The sequence below is a fragment of the Convolutriloba macropyga genome, unplaced genomic scaffold (assembly GCF_964194025.1).
Source record: "Convolutriloba macropyga unplaced genomic scaffold, txConMacr16.3 SCAFFOLD_1423, whole genome shotgun sequence".
In the NCBI taxonomy this organism is placed as follows: Eukaryota; Metazoa; Xenacoelomorpha; order Acoela; family Convolutidae; genus Convolutriloba; species Convolutriloba macropyga.
In genome coordinates this window covers 10001-28774 of record NW_027451601.1, presented here as the reverse complement: position 1 = coordinate 28774, position 18774 = coordinate 10001, and the positions used below count along the sequence as shown (strand labels likewise).

At 43.9% G+C, this 18774-nt stretch overlaps 1 non-coding gene and 1 pseudogene across 1 annotated transcript in view; both read left to right on the top strand.

The window, feature by feature from the left end:
• The first annotated feature begins 11168 nt into the window (after nt 1-11168).
• On the top strand, nt 11169-11320 carry LOC142356831 (5.8S ribosomal RNA; annotated as a pseudogene).
• Nucleotides 11321-17145: 5825 nt separating this feature from the next.
• Nucleotides 17146-18774, top strand: part of LOC142356832 (large subunit ribosomal RNA) — a 3522-nt gene continuing 1893 nt past the window's right edge. The window contains exon 1 of the ribosomal RNA XR_012761497.1: nt 17146-18774. This exon is cut by the window's right edge and continues 1893 nt beyond it. This is a non-coding gene — a ribosomal RNA (large subunit ribosomal RNA).

The following is an 18774-nucleotide window of genomic DNA, read 5'->3' as shown; positions in this document are numbered from 1 at the left end:
CTAGCTAGCTAGCTTGAGCTTGAGCTAGCTAGCTAGCTTGAGCTAGCTAGCTAGCTTGAGCTTGAGCTTGAGCTTGAGCTAGCTAGCTTGAGCTTGAGCTAGCTAGCTAGCTTGAGCTTGAGCTAGCTAGCCAGCTTGAGCTTGAGCTAGCTAGCTAGCTTGAGCTTGAGCTTGAGCTAGCTAGCTTGAGCTTGAGCTTGAGCTAGCTAGCTAGCTTGAGCTTGAGCTAGCTAGCTAGCTTGAGCTTGAGCTTGAGCTAGCTAGCTTGAGCTTGAGCTTGAGCTAGCTAGCTAGCTTGAGCTTGAGCTAGCTAGCTTGAGCTTGAGCTAGCTAGCTTGAGATTGAGCTAGCTAGCTAGCTTGTGCTTGAGCTAGCTAGCTAGCTTGAGCTTGAGCTTGAGCTAGCTGGCTTGAGCTTGAGCTAGCTAGCTTGAGCTTGAGCTAGCTAGCTTGAGCTTGAGCTAGCTAGCTAGCTTGAACTTGAGCTAGCTAGCTAGCTTGAGCTTGAGCTTGAGCTAGCTAGCTAGCTTGAGCTTGAGCTAGCTAGCTAGCTTGAGCTTGAGCTTGAGCTAGCTAGCTTGAGCTTGAGCTTGAGCTAGCTAGCTAGCTTGAGCTTGAGCTAGCTAGCTTGAGCTTGAGCTAGCTAGCTTGAGCTTGAGCTAGCTAGCTAGCTTGAGCTTGAGCTAGCTAGCTAGCTTGAACTTGAGCTAGCTAGCTAGCTTGAGCTTGAGCTAGCTAGCTAGCTTGAGCTAGCTAGCTAGCTTGAGCTTGAGCTTGAGCTTGAGCTAGCTAGCTTGAGCTTGAGCTAGCTAGCTAGCTTGAGCTTGAGCTAGCTAGCTAGCTTGAGCTTGAGCTAGCTAGCTAGCTTGAGCTTGAGCTTGAGCTAGCTAGCTTGAGCTTGAGCTTGAGCTAGCTAGCTAGCTTGAGCTTGAGCTAGCTAGCTTGAGCTTGAGCTAGCTAGCTTGAGCTTGAGCTAGCTAGCTAGCTTGAGCTTGAGCTAGCTAGCTAGCTTGAGCTTGAGCTAGCTGGCTTGAGCTTGAGCTAGATAGCTTGAGCTTGAGCTAGCTAGCTAGCTTGAGCTAGCTAGCTAGAGCTCGACCTATGAAAAGCTGCGCAAACACTTATTCTATAATAATTGCGAAAATTAAAAATTTCACAAGTGAAAAGCTGCATAAACAGTAATTCTATGTGTGGGGCATTATTAGGGGGAGGTGTCTTGTCAAAATATGGCTGGACTAAAGACCTCAACCCAGATAGGGTGGAAGGCCCTATGATCGGTCTGTTACTAATCGGTGACCGATAAAGACCTGACCAAGGCCTGTAGTAAGCTTGGTTAGGCATTACAGGAGATAACACTAAGACCGAGGGGTCTTAGAGAGCCCTCTAGCGGGGCGAATAGAGCTAGATCGAGCCTTGGGAAAGCTAGATCGAGCAGGACTGAAGCTAAAGGATAGACCGAGAGGTCTGTCTGGTCCTCCTAGAGAGGCCAAGAGAAAGTACGAGAAGCCAACTAAAGCTTGATCGGGCCTTCAGCAAGCACGACCGAGCTGTACCGGAGCTAACACTAAGACCGAGGGGTCTTAGAGAGCCCTCTAGCGGGGCGAATAGAGCTAGATCGAGCCTTGGGAAAGCTAGATCGAGCAGGACTGAAGCTAAACGATAGACCGAGAGGTCTGTCTGGTCCTCCTAGAGAGGCCAAGAGAAAAAACGAGAAGCTAACTAAAGCTTGATCGGGCCTTCAGCAAGCACGACCGAGCTGTACCGGAGCTAACACTAAGACCGAGGGGTCTTAGAGAGCCCTCTAGCGGGGCGAATAGAGCTTGATCAAGCCTTGGGCAAGCTAGATCGAGCAGGACTGAAGCTAAGCAAGAGACCGAGAGGTCTGTCTGGTCCTCCTAGAGAGGCCAAGAGAAAGTACGAGAAGCCAACTAAAGCTTGATCGGGCCTTCAGCAAGCACGACCGAGCTGTACCGGAGCTAACACTAAGACCGAGGGGTCTTAGAGAGCCCTCTAGCGGGGCGAATAGAGCTAGATCGAGCCTTGGGAAAGCTAGATCGAGCAGGACTGAAGCTAAACGATAGACCGAGAGGTCTGTCTGGTCCTCCTAGAGAGGCCAAGAGAAAGTACGAGAAGCTAACTAAAGCTTGATCGCGCCTTCAGCAAGCACGATTGAGCAAGACCGGAGCTAACACTAAGACCGAAGTGTCTTAGAGAGCCCTCTGGTGGGGCGAATAGAGCTAGATCGAGCCTTGGGAAAGCTAGATCGAGTAAGATTGAAGCTGAAAGAGTGTCAGAGGAGCAAATGAACCTCCAAAAAGTGAAAATCAAATTTTAGAAAAAACACAAGTTAAATACTGCATGGACAGTATTTCTATGTGTGGGGCATTATTAGGGGGAGGTGTCTTGTCAAAATATGGCTGGACTAAAGACCTCAACCCGGATAGGGTGGAAGGCCCCATGATCGGTCTGTTACTAATCGGTGACCGATAAAGACCTGACCAAGGCCTGTAGTAAGCTTGGTTAGGCATTACAGGAGTTAACACTAAGACCGAGGGGTCTTAGAGAGCCCTCTAGCGGGGCGAATAGAGCTAGATCGAGCCTTGGGAAAGCTAGATCGAGCAGGACTGAAGCTAAGCAAGAGACCGAAAGGTCTGTCTGGTCCTCCTAGAGAGGCCAAGAGAAAGTACGAGAAGCTAACTAAAGCTTGATCAGGCCTTCAGCAAGCACGACCGAGCTGTACCGGAGCTAACACTAAGACCGAGGGGTCTTAGAGAGCCCTCTAGCAGGGCGAATAGATCTAGATCGAGCCTTGGGAAAGCTAGATCGAGCAGGACTGAAGCTAAACGATAGACCGAGAGGTCTGTCTGGTCCTCCTAGAGAGGCCAAGAGAAAGTACGAGAAGCTAACTAAAGCTTGATCGGGCCTTCAGCAAGCACGACCGAGCTGTACCGGAGCTAACACTAAGACCGAGGGGTCTTAGAGAGCCCTCTAGCAGGGCGAATAGAGCTAGATCGAGCCTTGGGAAAGCTAGATCAAGCAGGACTGAAGCTAAACGATAGACCGAGAGGTCTGTCTGGTCCTCCTAGAGAGGCCAAGAGAAAGTACGAGAATCTAACTAAAGCTTGATCGGGCCTTCAGCAAGCACGACCGAGCTGTACCGGAGCTAACACTAAGACCGAGGGGTCTTAGAGAGCCCTCTAGCAGGGCGAATAGAGCTAGATCGAGCCTTGGGAAAGCTAGATCGAGCAGGACTGAAGCTAAACGATAGACCGAGAGGTCTGTCTGGTCCTCCTAGAGAGGCCAAGAGGAAGTACGAGAAGCTAACTAAAGCTTGATCGCGCCTTCAGCAAGCACGATTGAGCAAGACCGGAGCTAACACTAAGACCGAAGTGTCTTAGAGAGCCCTCTAGTGGGGCGAATAGAGCTAGATCGAGCCTTGGGAAAGCTAGATCGAGTAAGATTGAAGCTGAAAGAGTGTCAGAGGAGCAAATGAACCTCCAAAAAGTGAAAATCAAATTTTAGAAAAAAACACAAGTTAAATACTGCATGGACAGTAATTCTATGTGTGGGGCATTATTAGGGAGAGGTGTCTTGTCAAAATATGGCTGGACTAAAGACCTCAACCCGGATAGGGTGGAAGGCCCTATGATTGGTCTGTTACTAATCGGTGACCGATAAAGACCTGACCAAGGCCTGTAGTAAGCTTGGTTAGGCATTACAGAAGATAACACTAAGACCGAGGGGTCTTAGAGAGCCCTCTAGCGGGGCGAATAGAGCTTGATCAAGCCTTGGGCAAGCTAGATCGAGCAGGACTGAAGCTAAACGATAGACCGAGAGGTCTGTCTGGTCCTCCTAGAGAGGCCAAGAGAAAGTACGAGAATCTAACTAAAGCTGGGTCGGGCCTTCAGCAAGCACGACCGAGCAGTACCGGAGCTAACACTAAGACCGAGGGGTCTTAGAGAGCCCTCTAGTGGGGCGAATAGAGCTAGATCGAGCCTTGGGAAAGCTAGATCGAGCAGGACTGAAGCTAAACGATAAACCGAAAGGTCTGACGGGTCCTCATAAGAGGCATGGAGAAAGATCTGATACTAAAGTACCTCTCGGAAGTAATAAAATATGCCTGATGAAGCCGGGTATGATGTTTGTTGTTTGATGGCATTCATCGATTAGGTCTGGTGGATTCCCCATTACTCCGAGTGGTACTAGTAGAGGCTCCTACAGGGGTGAGCAAAGCGAGATCAAGCCTTAGGCAAGCTAGATCGAGCAGAACTGAAGCTGAAAAGCAAAATAAATGACAGGTCTGTCCAAATCAATAAACTTGAAATCCAGTGTGGTCACCACGGGTCACGAGGTGAATTCCTAGCGATTGTCTGCTGAACGTATAGGAAGGCCCGAAACGAACGATAATTTCATTGCACAGTGGAGATACTATACGTTCAGGAGTAGCATACATCGGGTTTGATCTATGATCATGTCTGGTCTCCGAGGATCCACCGGGTTACCAACTGGCACCGCTGTACTGGGTGTAAAACTGGGCCACCTGAAGTCCCGGGTGTAAAACTAGGTGCCTCTGTGCCAAAGTAGCGGCTTGCGTAGTGCATTATGCCTCCGGCTTGCGAAATGGTTATAAGCAATAACAACAGGACGCCGCGGGGTGTTCACTTAAAGGAGTAACGTTCTCTCAAGGGAGGGGATCTAAAAATCTTGATAAAACATTTATTCTATGCAAAATTTGTGCGCAAATTTTGCAAAGTAAAAAGCTGCACTGTAGCAAATTCTATGTGTGTAGCATTATTAGGGAAGTGTTGTTTGATGGCACCTCTCTACTTGATGCACCAAAGAACTACCTTGATGGCTCATGACCGCTGGTAATCTGTCGTCGCTAGTAGTTCGGAACTGAGAACAAATATGTTCGCAAATTACAACAATTATACAGCATATTGCTGAATAAAGCAGAACCGAATAATACTCAGTGACTTTACACCAAGACTGACTAATGTCTGGATTGTATCGTCCTACTCGAGTAAGGCGAAGAAAAGCTAGAAAGATACGCTTTTCACAAAGCAGGCTTAATGCATGCAAACCAAGGAGGAAGGAGTGATGCCCCTCCTTATAATAAGCAGAACCAAATAAAGAACAGACAGCATCATCTGTACAGTGACCAAGAAGAGGTGAAACTTCTGTATGTGAAAAGGCAATTTGAGCGAGATTTATTAGCAGACTAGTATTATGTTGTTTCTAGTAGGCGAAAGCCGAAACATCAACATGTGAAAATCTGATATTAAATCCTCAATCATTTTCCCTAGTATTATACAGCTATGAGTAACCTTAATTGGACACGGCAATTATTGCTGACCGGTGAAACTTTCGCATGGGAAAGACACACACACTTCTTGACAAAGCAATAAGTATTATGCTGTTTCTAGTACGCGAAAGCAGAAACATCAGCATGTGAAAGTTGTGAAGTTGAAGAATTTTTGTGTTGAGTACGATGTTGTTACTAGTAACCATGTCGACAGCTGAGAACTGTTCTCTAACCAATAGAAGGTGAAACTTCTGTATGTGAAAAGGCAATTTGAGCGAGATTTCTTAGCAGACTAGTATTATGTTGTTTCTAGTAGGCGAAAGCCGAAACATCAACATGTGAAAATCTGATATTAAATCCTCAATCATTTTCCCTAGTATTATACAGCTACTAGTAGCCGTAATTGGTCAGGGAAACATTGTTGACCGGTGAAACTTCACATGGGAAAGACACACAAATTACTTGACAAAACAATAAGTATTATGCTGTTTCTAGTATGCGAAAGCAGAAACATCAGCATGTGAAAGTTGTGAAGTTGAAAAGTTTTTGTGTTGAGTACGGTGTTGTTACTAGTAACCATGTCGACAGCTGGAAAGCTGTTCTCTAACCAATAAAAGGTAAAACTTCTGTATCTGAAGAGGCGGCGTGATTGAGATTTTTAACAGACTAGTATTATGTTGTTTCTAGTAGGCGAGAGCCGAAACATCGACATGTGAACATCTGGTTTTTAAATCATGAGTCAATTCTCCCTAGTATGATACAGTTGTTAGCCGGTATTGGTAACAGTAGAACAGAGATTTGGAGGGCAAAACCTGCTCATGGGAAATGCTCACAGAGCGCTATCTACCAGTACACATAGTATTATGCTGTTTCTAGTACGCGCGAGCCGAAACATCAGCATGTGAAATGTGTAATCGTGGGTAACTCTAAGTGTGTAGAGTACTGTGTAGTAACTAGTAGCCATGCCAAAGCATGCATTGAAACTCTTCGTGATTTAAAAAGCTCAAAGCAAGATTGACGAGGCCGCAAGGCTATGTCTTTCTAAATTCGAACAAATCGAAAGATTGTTCAAAGTACAATTAAACTGATTGATCCTGTCAGTTGCCATATGCTTGTCTGAAAGACTAAGCCATGCATGTGCAAGCGAAGCTTGAAAAAGTGGAACCGCGAATGGCTCATTAAATCAGTTACTATCTATTAGTTGATTTGCAAGCTAAATGAATAACTGCGGTAACCCTGCAGCTAATGCATGCTGATTGTCCGACACTGTCGGAGACTTTTACAAGACTACACCGGGTGATTTGCTAAGTACAGACACATCCCGTGATGAGTCCTAGTAACTGAAAGATCCCAGATAGCTTCGGCTTGGGGACGGAACTTCCGAATTTCTGACCTATCAACCTATGATGGTAGTGTAACGGACTACCATGGTTGTGACGGGTAACGGGGAATCAGGGTTCGATTCCGGAGAGGGAGCCTTAGAAACGGCTACCACATCCAAGGAAGGCAGCAGGCACGCAAATTACCCACTCTCCGCACGAGGAGGTAGTGACTAGAAATAATGATATGAACCTTTATGGTTTGTAATCAGAATGGAATGGACTTAAAAGCTCCATTGATGAACGAGTAGAGGGCAAGTCTGGTGCCAGCAGCCGCGGTAATACCAGCCTCTACAAGCGTATGCAATAGTTGCTGCGTTTAAAAAGCTCATAGTTGGATCTGTTTGAGTAGAACGGCAACATGGTCTTCAGTTAAATCTGTTGACTCGTTCCGCTCATCCTTCGCATCGAAGAAATAGTTTGCACTTAAATGTGACGAACTGTGGAAACGGTGTTTTCACCCTGAGAAAATTAGAGTGTTCAAAGCATCCTTTGGGATCGAATAATAAAGCATGGAATAATGGAGAATGACCCGCTACTCGATTGATGCCGGTTGGCTGAGTGCGGTAATGATTGAAAGGAACAGACGGGGGCATTTGTATTGCTACGTTAGAGGTGAAATTCTTGGATCGTGGCAAGACAAACTACTGCGAAAGCATTTGCCAAGAATGTTTTCATTAATCAAGAACGAAAGTCAGAGTATTGAAGAGGATTAGATACCCTCGTAATTCTGACCATAAACTATACCAACCTACAATTTGTCAAAGTCGATCTTGACTTGGCAAGAGATTAACCGGGAAACCAAAGTTTATTGGTTCCGGGGGAAGTATGGTTGCAAAATCGAAACTTAAAGGAATTGACGGAAGGGCACCACCAGGAGTGGAGCCTGCGGCTTAATTTGACTCAACACGGGAAAACTCACCCGGTCCAGACATCTTAAGGATTGACAGATTGAATATCTTTCATGATTATATGGGCGGTGGTGCATGGCCGTTCTTAGTTAGTGGAGTGATCTGTCTGGTTAATTCCGATAACGAACGAGATCTTCTCCATCTAAATAATGAAATTCACTATATGTGAATTCAAACACTTCTTAGAGGAACTATGCGGAATTAAATACCGCAGATGAAGTGAGGCTATAACAGGTCTGTGATGCCCTTAGATGTTCTGGACTGCACGCGCGCTACACTGTGTACTTTTAGATTGAGTACTCAGCCCTTGGTCCGAAATGGACTGGGCAATCAGAGAAAAGTACAGCGCTTCAAGGGGATCGTCTGTTTTAACTTGCAGACGTGAACCAGGAATTCCTGGTACTTATGAGTCAACAACTCATAGGGATTACGTCCCTGCCCTTTGTACACACCGCCCGTCGCTACTACTGATTGGATAGTTAAGCAAGAATTGCAAATTCCTACTGTTGGGACTTCGGTCTCCGGCAACGGGATGAAGCGGATCGAGCTTAATTGTCTAGAGGAAGTAAAAGTCGTAACAAGGTTTCCGTAGGGGAACCTGCGGAAGGATCAGTGATTGATTCCTTCGGGCATGGCTGCTGGTAGAGGCCATGTCTGTAGTGCGCATGACGCTCTGTCGCTAGAGATTGCTTGGCAACCAATCTCGAATTATGTATCGAGCTCAAAAACTACTTGTGTGGATACATAGTTCAGCAGTCATGGCAAGGGACTGCTTAAAGGGAGACTAGTTAGCAAAAGCAGCCTAGCAGAACTGCAGCTATCTAGATCTCAGAAGCTGGGTTATAGAAGCCCAGCTATAGACTTGTGAATGAGAAAGGCCTAAAAAGGTCCACAAGTCGCGTGGTTAGAACCGACACGCAAAAATCCCAGCGAGTGACAGAGCGTTGCGCTGTTCAGTGGGAAAGAGTTGAGCTACTCGGGGCGCCCACTGAACTTGCTCCGAGCCAAAGGCTCGAAAAAACACAGCTTAGCCTCAGATCCTTTACATAGAAGGCTAGCTAAAATAAACTTACCTTGGACGAGGGTAAAGTTTAGTCAGTTCTTAGGGGAGAGTAATCCACAGCTTCTCGCCCTCTGAACATTCTCCCAGATATGTAGGTCTGGGAGAGTCTCCTCCTGTTCTTCGGAATCTGGAGGTAGACAAAGACAGTACGATACGATCTTGCATCGGGATGACTAACCGATAATGATCATAATCTGACAATTTTTCCGGCTTGAGGCACCGGAGTCAGATTAAAGACACATACTGAACTAAAGGCGTATGTGCAAAGCTTGTCGGAGTGTAGAGAGTCAAGCTGAGTTGACTCGTCACGTGGTGATGACAACAGCCATGTGCAAAACACTCACAACTTTATCGTCTATGTGGAAAAGGTTGCTAACAGCGCTCTCTATGAGAGGCCCTCGCATATAACTATACGAGGAAAAGGCGATAGAGTTGTTTGAATGTGGGGCAGGTTCATCGACAAGCTAAGTTGATCACATTCTTGTTGTGGCATCCTACTAGAATTGGTCACGGTCTGCACCAACTCTCCCCAAGTTGGCCAGACTTAAAACTAGAAATAAGGTTTGCAGCTATGTGAACCTAGAAACTGTAAAGGAGTTGAAAGAACTTAAAGGAATTGAAAGAGGCCTTGAGGTATATCCTCTTGGTAAAGACCCACAAAAGCTCACAAAAGTGGCTTCGAAGGGCAAAACTGGTTCATCCAAAACAATTGGAGAGCTTAAAGCAGAACCAATTCGAATGAAACACTATTGGTGAAACTTCATCATGAGAACGTCACAAGCTGATCACGCTCTATGATATGACTAGTATTATGTTGCTTCTAGTAGGCTAAGCGCAAGCCGAAACATCAACATGTGAAAGTCGTAGAATTTTGCAATCAAACTGTGGCTAGTACTGTGATGTTACTAGTAACCTGGTGTTCCGTCATATGGCCAAGAGAGCATTTGAAGGCGAAACTTCTGCATGGGAAAGCTGCATCATGATCAAAATTTTATATCGAGTATTATGTTGACGTTAGTAGGCCTTGGCCGAAAACGCAGCATGTGAAAGGTATAGATAAAAGTTATTGTTGCAGTCAGTACTGTGTAGTTACTAGTAGCTGGATTTAAGCTCAAAATGAGACACTGTTGGTGAAACTTCATCATGAGAATGTCACAAGCTGATCAAGCTCTATGATATGACTAGTATTATGTTGCTTCTAGTAGGCTAAGCGCAAGCCGAAACATCAACATGTGAAAGTCGTAGAATTTTGCGATCAAATTGTGGCTAGTACTGTGATGTTACTAGTAACCTTGTGTTACGTCATATGGCCAAGAGAGCATTTGAAGGCGAAACTTCTGCATGGGGAAGCTGCATCATGAACAAAAGTTTATATCGAGTATTATGTTGACATTAGTAGGCCCTGGCCGAAAGCGCAGCATGTGAAAGGTATAGATAAAAGTTATCGTTGCAGTCAGTACTGTGTAGTTACTAGTAGCTGGATTTAAGCTCGAAATGAGACACTGTTGGTGAAACTTCATCATGAGAACGTCACAAGCTGATCACGCTCCATGATATGACTAGTATTATGTTGCTTCTAGTAGGCTAAGCGCAAGCCGAAACATCAACATGTGAAAGTCGTAGAATTTTGCGATCAAATTGTGGCTAGTACTGTGATGTTACTAGTAACCTTGTGTTACGTTATATGGCCAAGAGAGCATTTGAAGGCGAAACTTCTGCATGGGGAAGCTGCATCATGAACAAAAGTTTATATCGAGTATTATGTTGACGTTAGTAGGCCCTGGCCGAAAGCGCAGCATGTGAAAGGTATAGATAAAAGTTAGCGTTGCAGTCAGTACTGTGTAGTTACTAGTAGCTGGATTTAAGCTCGAAATGAGACACTGTTGGTGAAACTTCATCATGAGAACGTCACAAGCTGATCACGCTCTATGATATGACTAGTATTATGTTGCTTCTAGTAGGCTAAGCGCAAGCCGAAACATCAACATGTGAAAGTCGTAGAATTTTGCAATCAAACTGTGGCTAGTACTGTGATGTTACTAGTAACCTTTTCTTACGTCATATGGCCAAGAGAGCATTTGAAGGCGAAACTTCTGCATGGGGAAGCTGCATCATGAACAAAAGTTTATATCGAGTATTATGTTGACGTTAGTAGGCCCTGGCCGAAAGCGCAGCATGTGAAAGGTATAGATAAAAGTTATCGTTGCAGTCAGTACTGTGTAGTTACTAGTAGCTGGATTTAAGCTCGAAGTGAGACACTGTTGGTGAAACTTCATCATGAGAACGTCACAAGCTGATCACGCTCTATGATATGACTAGTATTATGTTGCTTATAGTAGGCTAAGCGCAAGCCGAAACATCAACATGTGAAAGTCGTAGAATTTTGCGATCAAACTGTGGCTAGTACTTTGATGATGCTTGTAGCCAACCGAATTGGTTGAAAAGCCCAATAAGTAAGCTAACTTGGGAGAGCTTGTTGGAAACCAAATGCTACTAGATTGGTCCAAATACATCCTTCAACAGGGGATCACTTGGCTCGCTTTACGAAGAGGAGCACAGCTATATGTGTTAATTCGGTATGAATCGCAAGATTTGTTTACCGACCTCTCTAACGCAAAAGGCGGTCTCGGCTTCGGCTGTTGACTGCGTCCGATTCAGGGTTATATAACTCTCGATTGAACACATTGATGTTCTATTGTTGGTGCTTCCAATAAAATTGGAACACTTAAAGCAGAACCGATTCAAATAATAGCATTCTGATCAATGATTGCATTCCTTGATCAAGAACTGCTGGAGTCATTGTGATGGCGAATTTTCTTCATAAGAAAATTGCAAAGAGACGGAACTTAATGAGACTAGTATTATGTTGTTTCTAGTAAGCGGAAGCTGAAACAGCAACATGTGAAAATCAAGTTTTGTTCAATGATCTCGAGGCGATAAGTACTATGAAGCAACTAGTAGCCTAAGCATGACTCAGATTTGAGACAGTCAAAAAGACTGGCGAAACTTCTTCACATGAAAGTTACATAGAGAACTACAAATGTATACAGCGAGTATTATGTTGTTTCTAGTAGGCGAAAGCTGAAACATCAACATGTGAAAGTTGTCTGCAAACTGTAGAACGATATGTGATTAGTACTGTGCTGTTACTAGTAGCCAGTCTGACTGTAGAAGCCAAGACAAAGGGAAACTAATGCATCTGAAAAGGACAAGTTATGGAAAGGTATGCACGATAAGTATTATGTTGTTTCTAGTAAGCGGCAGCTGAAACATCAACATGTGAACGTCGTTGTGTACAGTAACCTAGAACTATATAGTCCTTAGTAACGTGCATTTACTAGTACCTGTAATTGGTATTCAGACTCAGGCAGTTTGGAATAGTTTGGCAAAGATGCACCAGAGAAAACTGGGATTTGATACAGAAATTGTTGAATACAAGTATTATGCTGCTTCTAGTAGGTTGAATCCGAAACATCAGCATGTGAAAATTGAAAACATTTCTGGTTCGAATTGTCACAAGTATTTGGTGATCTGAGTAGCCAAACTCACTACAACGCCAATTGAAGGCAAAAATTCTCAACGGGAAAAGCTATTCTCATTGAATGAGCTAACAAGACGAGTATTATGTTGCTTCTAGTAGGCGAAAGCCAAAACATCAACATGTGAAAGTCTTGCTGAACAAATTTAATGTTGTTGAGCTCAGTACCGTGTGAATTAGTAGCCATAATTGGCGAGCGAAAATTGAACTGGCGAAACTTCGTCTTTGGAAAATTGCAGATGCCGAGCACTTATTTTGCAACGAGTATTATGTTGACTGTAGTAAGCGAAAGCCGAAACAGCAACATGTGAAAGCTGTTGAAATTTGTGGTCATTTTGCAATAAGTACAAGGAGTGTAACTAGTAGCCAGGTCAAAATTTGGGATAAGAATGAGCAAAAATTCTGCATGAGAACAGTTGAAATTATGAAACTAAATTACAAAGACTAGTATTATGTTGTTTCGAGTACGCGAAAGCGGAAACATCAACATGTGAACGTTTGTAACGAAGTTTCGTTAATTTTCAGCCTAGTACTGAGCAAGAACGAGTAGCCTCATCTCCAATCCCACGCAAAATGTAGTGAAATATGTGAGTGAACCTTATTCACGGTGAGGGTTTCCCGAGGTCTGTATTGCAGCGAGTATTATGTTGCTTCTAGTAAGCGAAAGCTGAAACAACAACATTTGAAAGTTGGAATTAATGACTGAATGGAAACTTCGACCTGTGTTTGATAGTAGTAGCGAACAAAACTGCTGAATCGGTTTCTGTCTCATATTGGTCAGTGAACCAATTAAGAGACAATCAACTACATAACCTGAATTGGGCGAGAGAACCCCCTTAACTTAAGCATATCAGTAAGGGGAGGAAAAGAAATCAACTGAGAATCCCTTAGTAATGGCGAATGAACAGGGAAAAGCTCATCGGGAAGAGAAATGGCAACATTTCTCGGTGTCCGGTATGGTTTGATGCTAGACTGGTGAATTTGTCCTGATGTCTACTGGAAAGTAGCATCAAAGAAGGTGAAAATCCTGTAAAGGTCATTTTCGATACCAGTCATAATGGCTCATTCCTATGAGTAGAGTTGTTTGAAAGTGCAACTCGAAGCTGGAGATATGTCTCTCCAAAAGCTAATTATAAAGCGAGACCGATAGTAAACAAGTACCGTGAGGGAAAGTTGAAAAGCACTCTGAAGAGAGAGTGAAAAGTACGTGAAACTGTTGAAGGGGAACTGGAGTGAGCGTTACCATACTCAATGCCTTGATATTATATTCTCGGCTACCGAGTAGTGTAGTTGTCGTCTTTTGGCAAATCTTGTTAATGAATCGAGCAGAAGTTTTCCTCGGAATTCTTCTTGTTGATTCTAAACAAAATGAGATAAATTGATCTTGATTGCCTGTCTGACCTCAACTTCCTATTCAATGCTCTCTACAGCCCGTCTTGAAACACGGACCAAGGAGTGTGAGTTGCTTGCAAGTGTTGTCGCTCATTGAAAGCGCACACGCGAAATGAAAGTGAACAGTGTAATTTTTATGAATTGCACTACTTTGTGTGGTGAGGGCGCCGATTCGGTGTCCCGCAACCACGGACGGTTTTGCTCTTATTGCATGACTGATCCAGAGCAAGTAGCACACGACCCGAAAGATGGTGATCTATGCTTGGGCAGGGCGAAGCCACGGGAAACCATGGTGGAAGCCCGAAGCGGTTCTGACGTGCAAATCGATCGTCTGACCTGAGCATAGGGGCGAAAGACTAATCGAACCATCTAGTAGCTGGTTTCCTCCGAAGTTTCCCTCAGGATAGCAAAAGCTTGAGCAAGATTGAAAAATCTTCGCAAAGCAATTTCATCGGTTAAAGCGAATGATTAGAGGAATGGGGGAAAATTTTTCCTTCACCTATTCTCAAACTATAAATCGGTGAGATGTCCTTGTGACTTAATTGCACTTGGACTATGAATGCAAGCTTTTTGTGGGCCGCTTTTGGTAAGCAGAACCGGCGATGTGGGATGAACCAAAAGTTGGGTTAAGGCGCCTAACTACTTGCTCATGAGTCACCACAAAAGGTGTTGATTGATACTGACAGCAGGACGGTGGTCATGGAAGTTGAAATCCGCTAAGGAGTGTGTAACAACTCACCTGCCGAATCAATCAGCCCTGAAAATGGATGGCACTAGAGCTCGTGGCCTATACCCAACCATGAATATCAATATCTAACGCAAGTTAGATTAGAGAAAAAGAGCCTCACCAGCTCAAAAATGATATTCATGTGTAGGAGGACACATTGATTGCGCTAAAGTATGCACGCAAGTGTATGCGCGAAGCGATCAATGGAGCAGATCTTGGTGGAAGTAGCAAGTACTCAAATGAGAACTTTGAGGACTGAAGCGGGAAAGGCTTTCATGTGAACAGCGTTTGCACATGAGTTAGTCGATTCTAAAAGACAGGCTAATGCCAAAGTCTTGAATAGTGGTTTCTTGAAAACTGCTGAGTCTCGAAAGAGCATCGGGTTAAAATTCCCGAACTTACTCTCCTGGCATTGAGACGGCAACGTCATTGAGGTCGAACTTTGTCATTGGGACCTTGGGGAAGAGTTATCTTTTCTTTATAACACGTTGTAGAGTCCTTGGAATTGATTCAATCAGAGATAAGGCTCGAAGCGTGCAAGAGCACAGCAGCATTTGCTGTGTCCCAATTGTTCCTGGTGGCACATAAAAGTTTGGCTTAGCAGATGTCAGGAGAGTGAATCGTACCGATTACCGCATCAGGTCCCCAAGGTGAAAAGCCTCTGGTCTTGGAACAGTGTAGATAAGGGAAGTCGGCAAAATAGATCCGTACCTTCGGAAGAAGGATTGGCTCTGAGGAGTGGGTGTAACAAGCCTTTAGTTTGACGCTTCGGTCTGCTAAAGCGTGCGATGGCCTTCGGGTTGTTGGCGTTTGGTTTGACTGCTAGCTGATATGCTTTAGGTCTATTCTGTTGCACAAAAAACACTCGAACTCTGAACTGGTTCGGACAAGGGGAATCCGACTGTTTAATTAAAACAAAGCATTGCGATGGCTGGTGAAACGGTGTTGACGCAATGTGATTTCTGCCCAGTGCTCTGAATGTCAAAGTGAAGAAATTCAAATAAGCGCGGGTAAACTTGGCTCGCTTTACGAAGAGGAGCACAGCTATATGTGTTAATTCGGTATGAATCGCAAGATTTGTTTACCGACCTCTCTAACGCAAAAGGCGGTCTCGGCTTCGGCTGTTGACTGCGTCCGATTCAGGGTTATATAACTCTCGATTGAACACATTGATGTTCTATTGTTGGTGCTTCCAATAAAATTGGAACACTTAAAGCAGAACCGATTCAAATAATAGCATTCTGATCAATGATTGCATTCCTTGATCAAGAACTGCTGGAGTCATTGTGATGGCGAATTTTCTTCATAAGAAAATTGCAAAGAGACGGAACTTAATGAGACTAGTATTATGTTGTTTCTAGTAAGCGGAAGCTGAAACAGCAACATGTGAAAATCAAGTTTTGTTCAATGATCTCGAGGCGATAAGTACTATGAAGCAACTAGTAGCCTAAGCATGACTCAGATTTGAGACAGTCAAAAAGACTGGCGAAACTTCTTCACATGAAAGTTACATAGAGAACTACAAATGTATACAGCGAGTATTATGTTGTTTCTAGTAGGCGAAAGCTGAAACATCAACATGTGAAAGTTGTCTGCAAACTGTAGAACGATATGTGATTAGTACTGTGCTGTTACTAGTAGCCAGTCTGACTGTAGAAGCCAAGACAAAGGGAAACTAATGCATCTGAAAAGGACAAGTTATGGAAAGGTATGCACGATAAGTATTATGTTGTTTCTAGTAAGCGGCAGCTGAAACATCAACATGTGAACGTCGTTGTGTACAGTAACCTAGAACTATATAGTCCTTAGTAACGTGCATTTACTAGTACCTGTAATTGGTATTCAGACTCAGGCAGTTTGGAATAGTTTGGCAAAGATGCACCAGAGAAAACTGGGATTTGATACAGAAATTGTTGAATACAAGTATTATGCTGCTTCTAGTAGGTTGAATCCGAAACATCAGCATGTGAAAATTGAAAACATTTCTGGTTCGAATTGTCACAAGTATTTGGTGATCTGAGTAGCCAAACTCACTACAACGCCAATTGAAGGCAAAAATTCTCAACGGGAAAAGCTATTCTCATTGAATGAGCTAACAAGACGAGTATTATGTTGCTTCTAGTAGGCGAAAGCCAAAACATCAACATGTGAAAGTCTTGCTGAACAAATTTAATGTTGTTGAGCTCAGTACCGTGTGAATTAGTAGCCATAATTGGCGAGCGAAAATTGAACTGGCGAAACTTCGTCTTTGGAAAATTGCAGATGCCGAGCACTTATTTTGCAACGAGTATTATGTTGACTGTAGTAAGCGAAAGCCGAAACAGCAACATGTGAAAGCTGTTGAAATTTGTGGTCATTTTGCAATAAGTACAAGGAGTGTAACTAGTAGCCAGGTCAAAATTTGGGATAAGAATGAGCAAAAATTCTGCATGAGAACAGTTGAAATTATGAAACTAAATTACAAAGACTAGTATTATGTTGTTTCGAGTACGCGAAAGCGGAAACATCAACATGTGAACGTTTGTAACGAAGTTTCGTTAATTTTCAGCCTAGTACTGAGCAAGAACGAGTAGCCTCATCTCCAATCCCACGCAAAATGTAGTGAAATATGTGAGTGAACCTTATTCACGGTGAGGGTTTCCCGAGGTCTGTATTGCAGCGAGTATTATGTTGCTTCTAGTAAGCGAAAGCTGAAACAACAACATTTGAAAGTTGGAATTAATGACTGAATGGAAACTTCGACCTGTGTTTGATAGTAGTAGCGAACAAAACTGCTGAATCGGTTTCTGTCTCATATTGGTCAGTGAACCAATTAAGAGACAATCAACTACATAACCTGAATTGGGCGAGAGAACCCCCTTAACTTAAGCATATCAGTAAGGGGAGGAAAAGAAATCAACTGAGAATCCCTTAGTAATGGCGAATGAACAGGGAAAAGCTCATCGGGAAGAGAAATGGCAACATTTCTCGGTGTCCGGTATGGTTTGATGCTAGACTGGTGAATTTGTCCTGATGTCTACTGGAAAGTAGCATCAAAGAAGGTGAAAATCCTGTAAAGGTCATTTTCGATACCAGTCATAATGGCTCATTTCTATGAGTAGAGTTGTTTGAAAGTGCAACTCGAAGCTGGAGATATGTCTCTCCAAAAGCTAATTATAAAGCGAGACCGATAGTAAACAAGTACCGTGAGGGAAAGTTGAAAAGCACTCTGAAGAGAGAGTGAAAAGTACGTGAAACTGTTGAAGGGGAACTGGAGTGAGCGTTACCATACTCAATGCCTTGATATTATATTCTCGGCTACCGAGTAGTGTAGTTGTCGTCTTTTGGCAAATCTTGTTAATGAATCGAGCAGAAGTTTTCCTCGGAATTCTTCTTGTTGATTCTAAACAAAATGAGATAAATTGATCTTGATTGCCTGTCTGACCTCAACTTCCTATTCAATGCTCTCTACAGCCCGTCTTGAAACACGGACCAAGGAGTGTGAGTTGCTTGCAAGTGTTGTCGCTCATTGAAAGCGCACACGCGAAATGAAAGTGAACAGTGTAATTTTTATGAATTGCACTACTTTGTGTGGTGAGGGCGCCGATTCGGTGTCCCGCAACCACGGACGGTTTTGCTCTTATTGCATGACTGATCCAGAGCAAGTAGCACACGACCCGAAAGATGGTGATCTATGCTTGGGCAGGGCGAAGCCACGGGAAACCATGGTGGAAGCCCGAAGCGGTTCTGACGTGCAAATCGATCGTCTGACCTGAGCATAGGGGCGAAAGACTAATCGAACCATCTAGTAGCTGGTTTCCTCCGAAGTTTCCCTCAGGATAGCAAAAGCTTGAGCAAGATTGAAAAATCTTCGCAAAGCAATTTCATCGGTTAAAGCGAATGATTAGAGGAATGGGGGGAAATTTTTCCTTCACCTATTCTCAAACTATAAATCGGTGAGATGTCCTTGTGACTTAATTGCACTTGGACTATGAATGCAAGCTTTTTGTGGGCCGCTTTTGGTAAGCAGAACCGGCGATGTGGGATGAACCAAAAGTTGGGTTAAGGCGCCTAACTACTTGCTCATGAGTCACCACAAAAGGTGTTGATTGATACTGACAGCAGGACGGTGGTCATGGAAGTTGAAATCCGCTAAGGAGTGTGTAACAACTCACCTGCCGAATCAATCAGCCCTGAAAATGGATGGCACTAGAGCTCGTGGCCTATACCCAACCATGAATATCAATATCTAACGCAAGTTAGATTAGAGAAAAAGAGCCTCACCAGCTCAAAAATGATATTCATGTGTAGGAGGACACATTGATTGCGCTAAAGTATGCACGCAAGTGTATGCGCGAAGCGATCAATGGAGCAGATCTTGGTGGAAGTAGCAAGTACTCAAATGAGAACTTTGAGGACTGAAGCGGGAAAGGCTTTCATGTGAACAGCGTTTGCACATGAGTTAGTCGATTCTAAAAGAC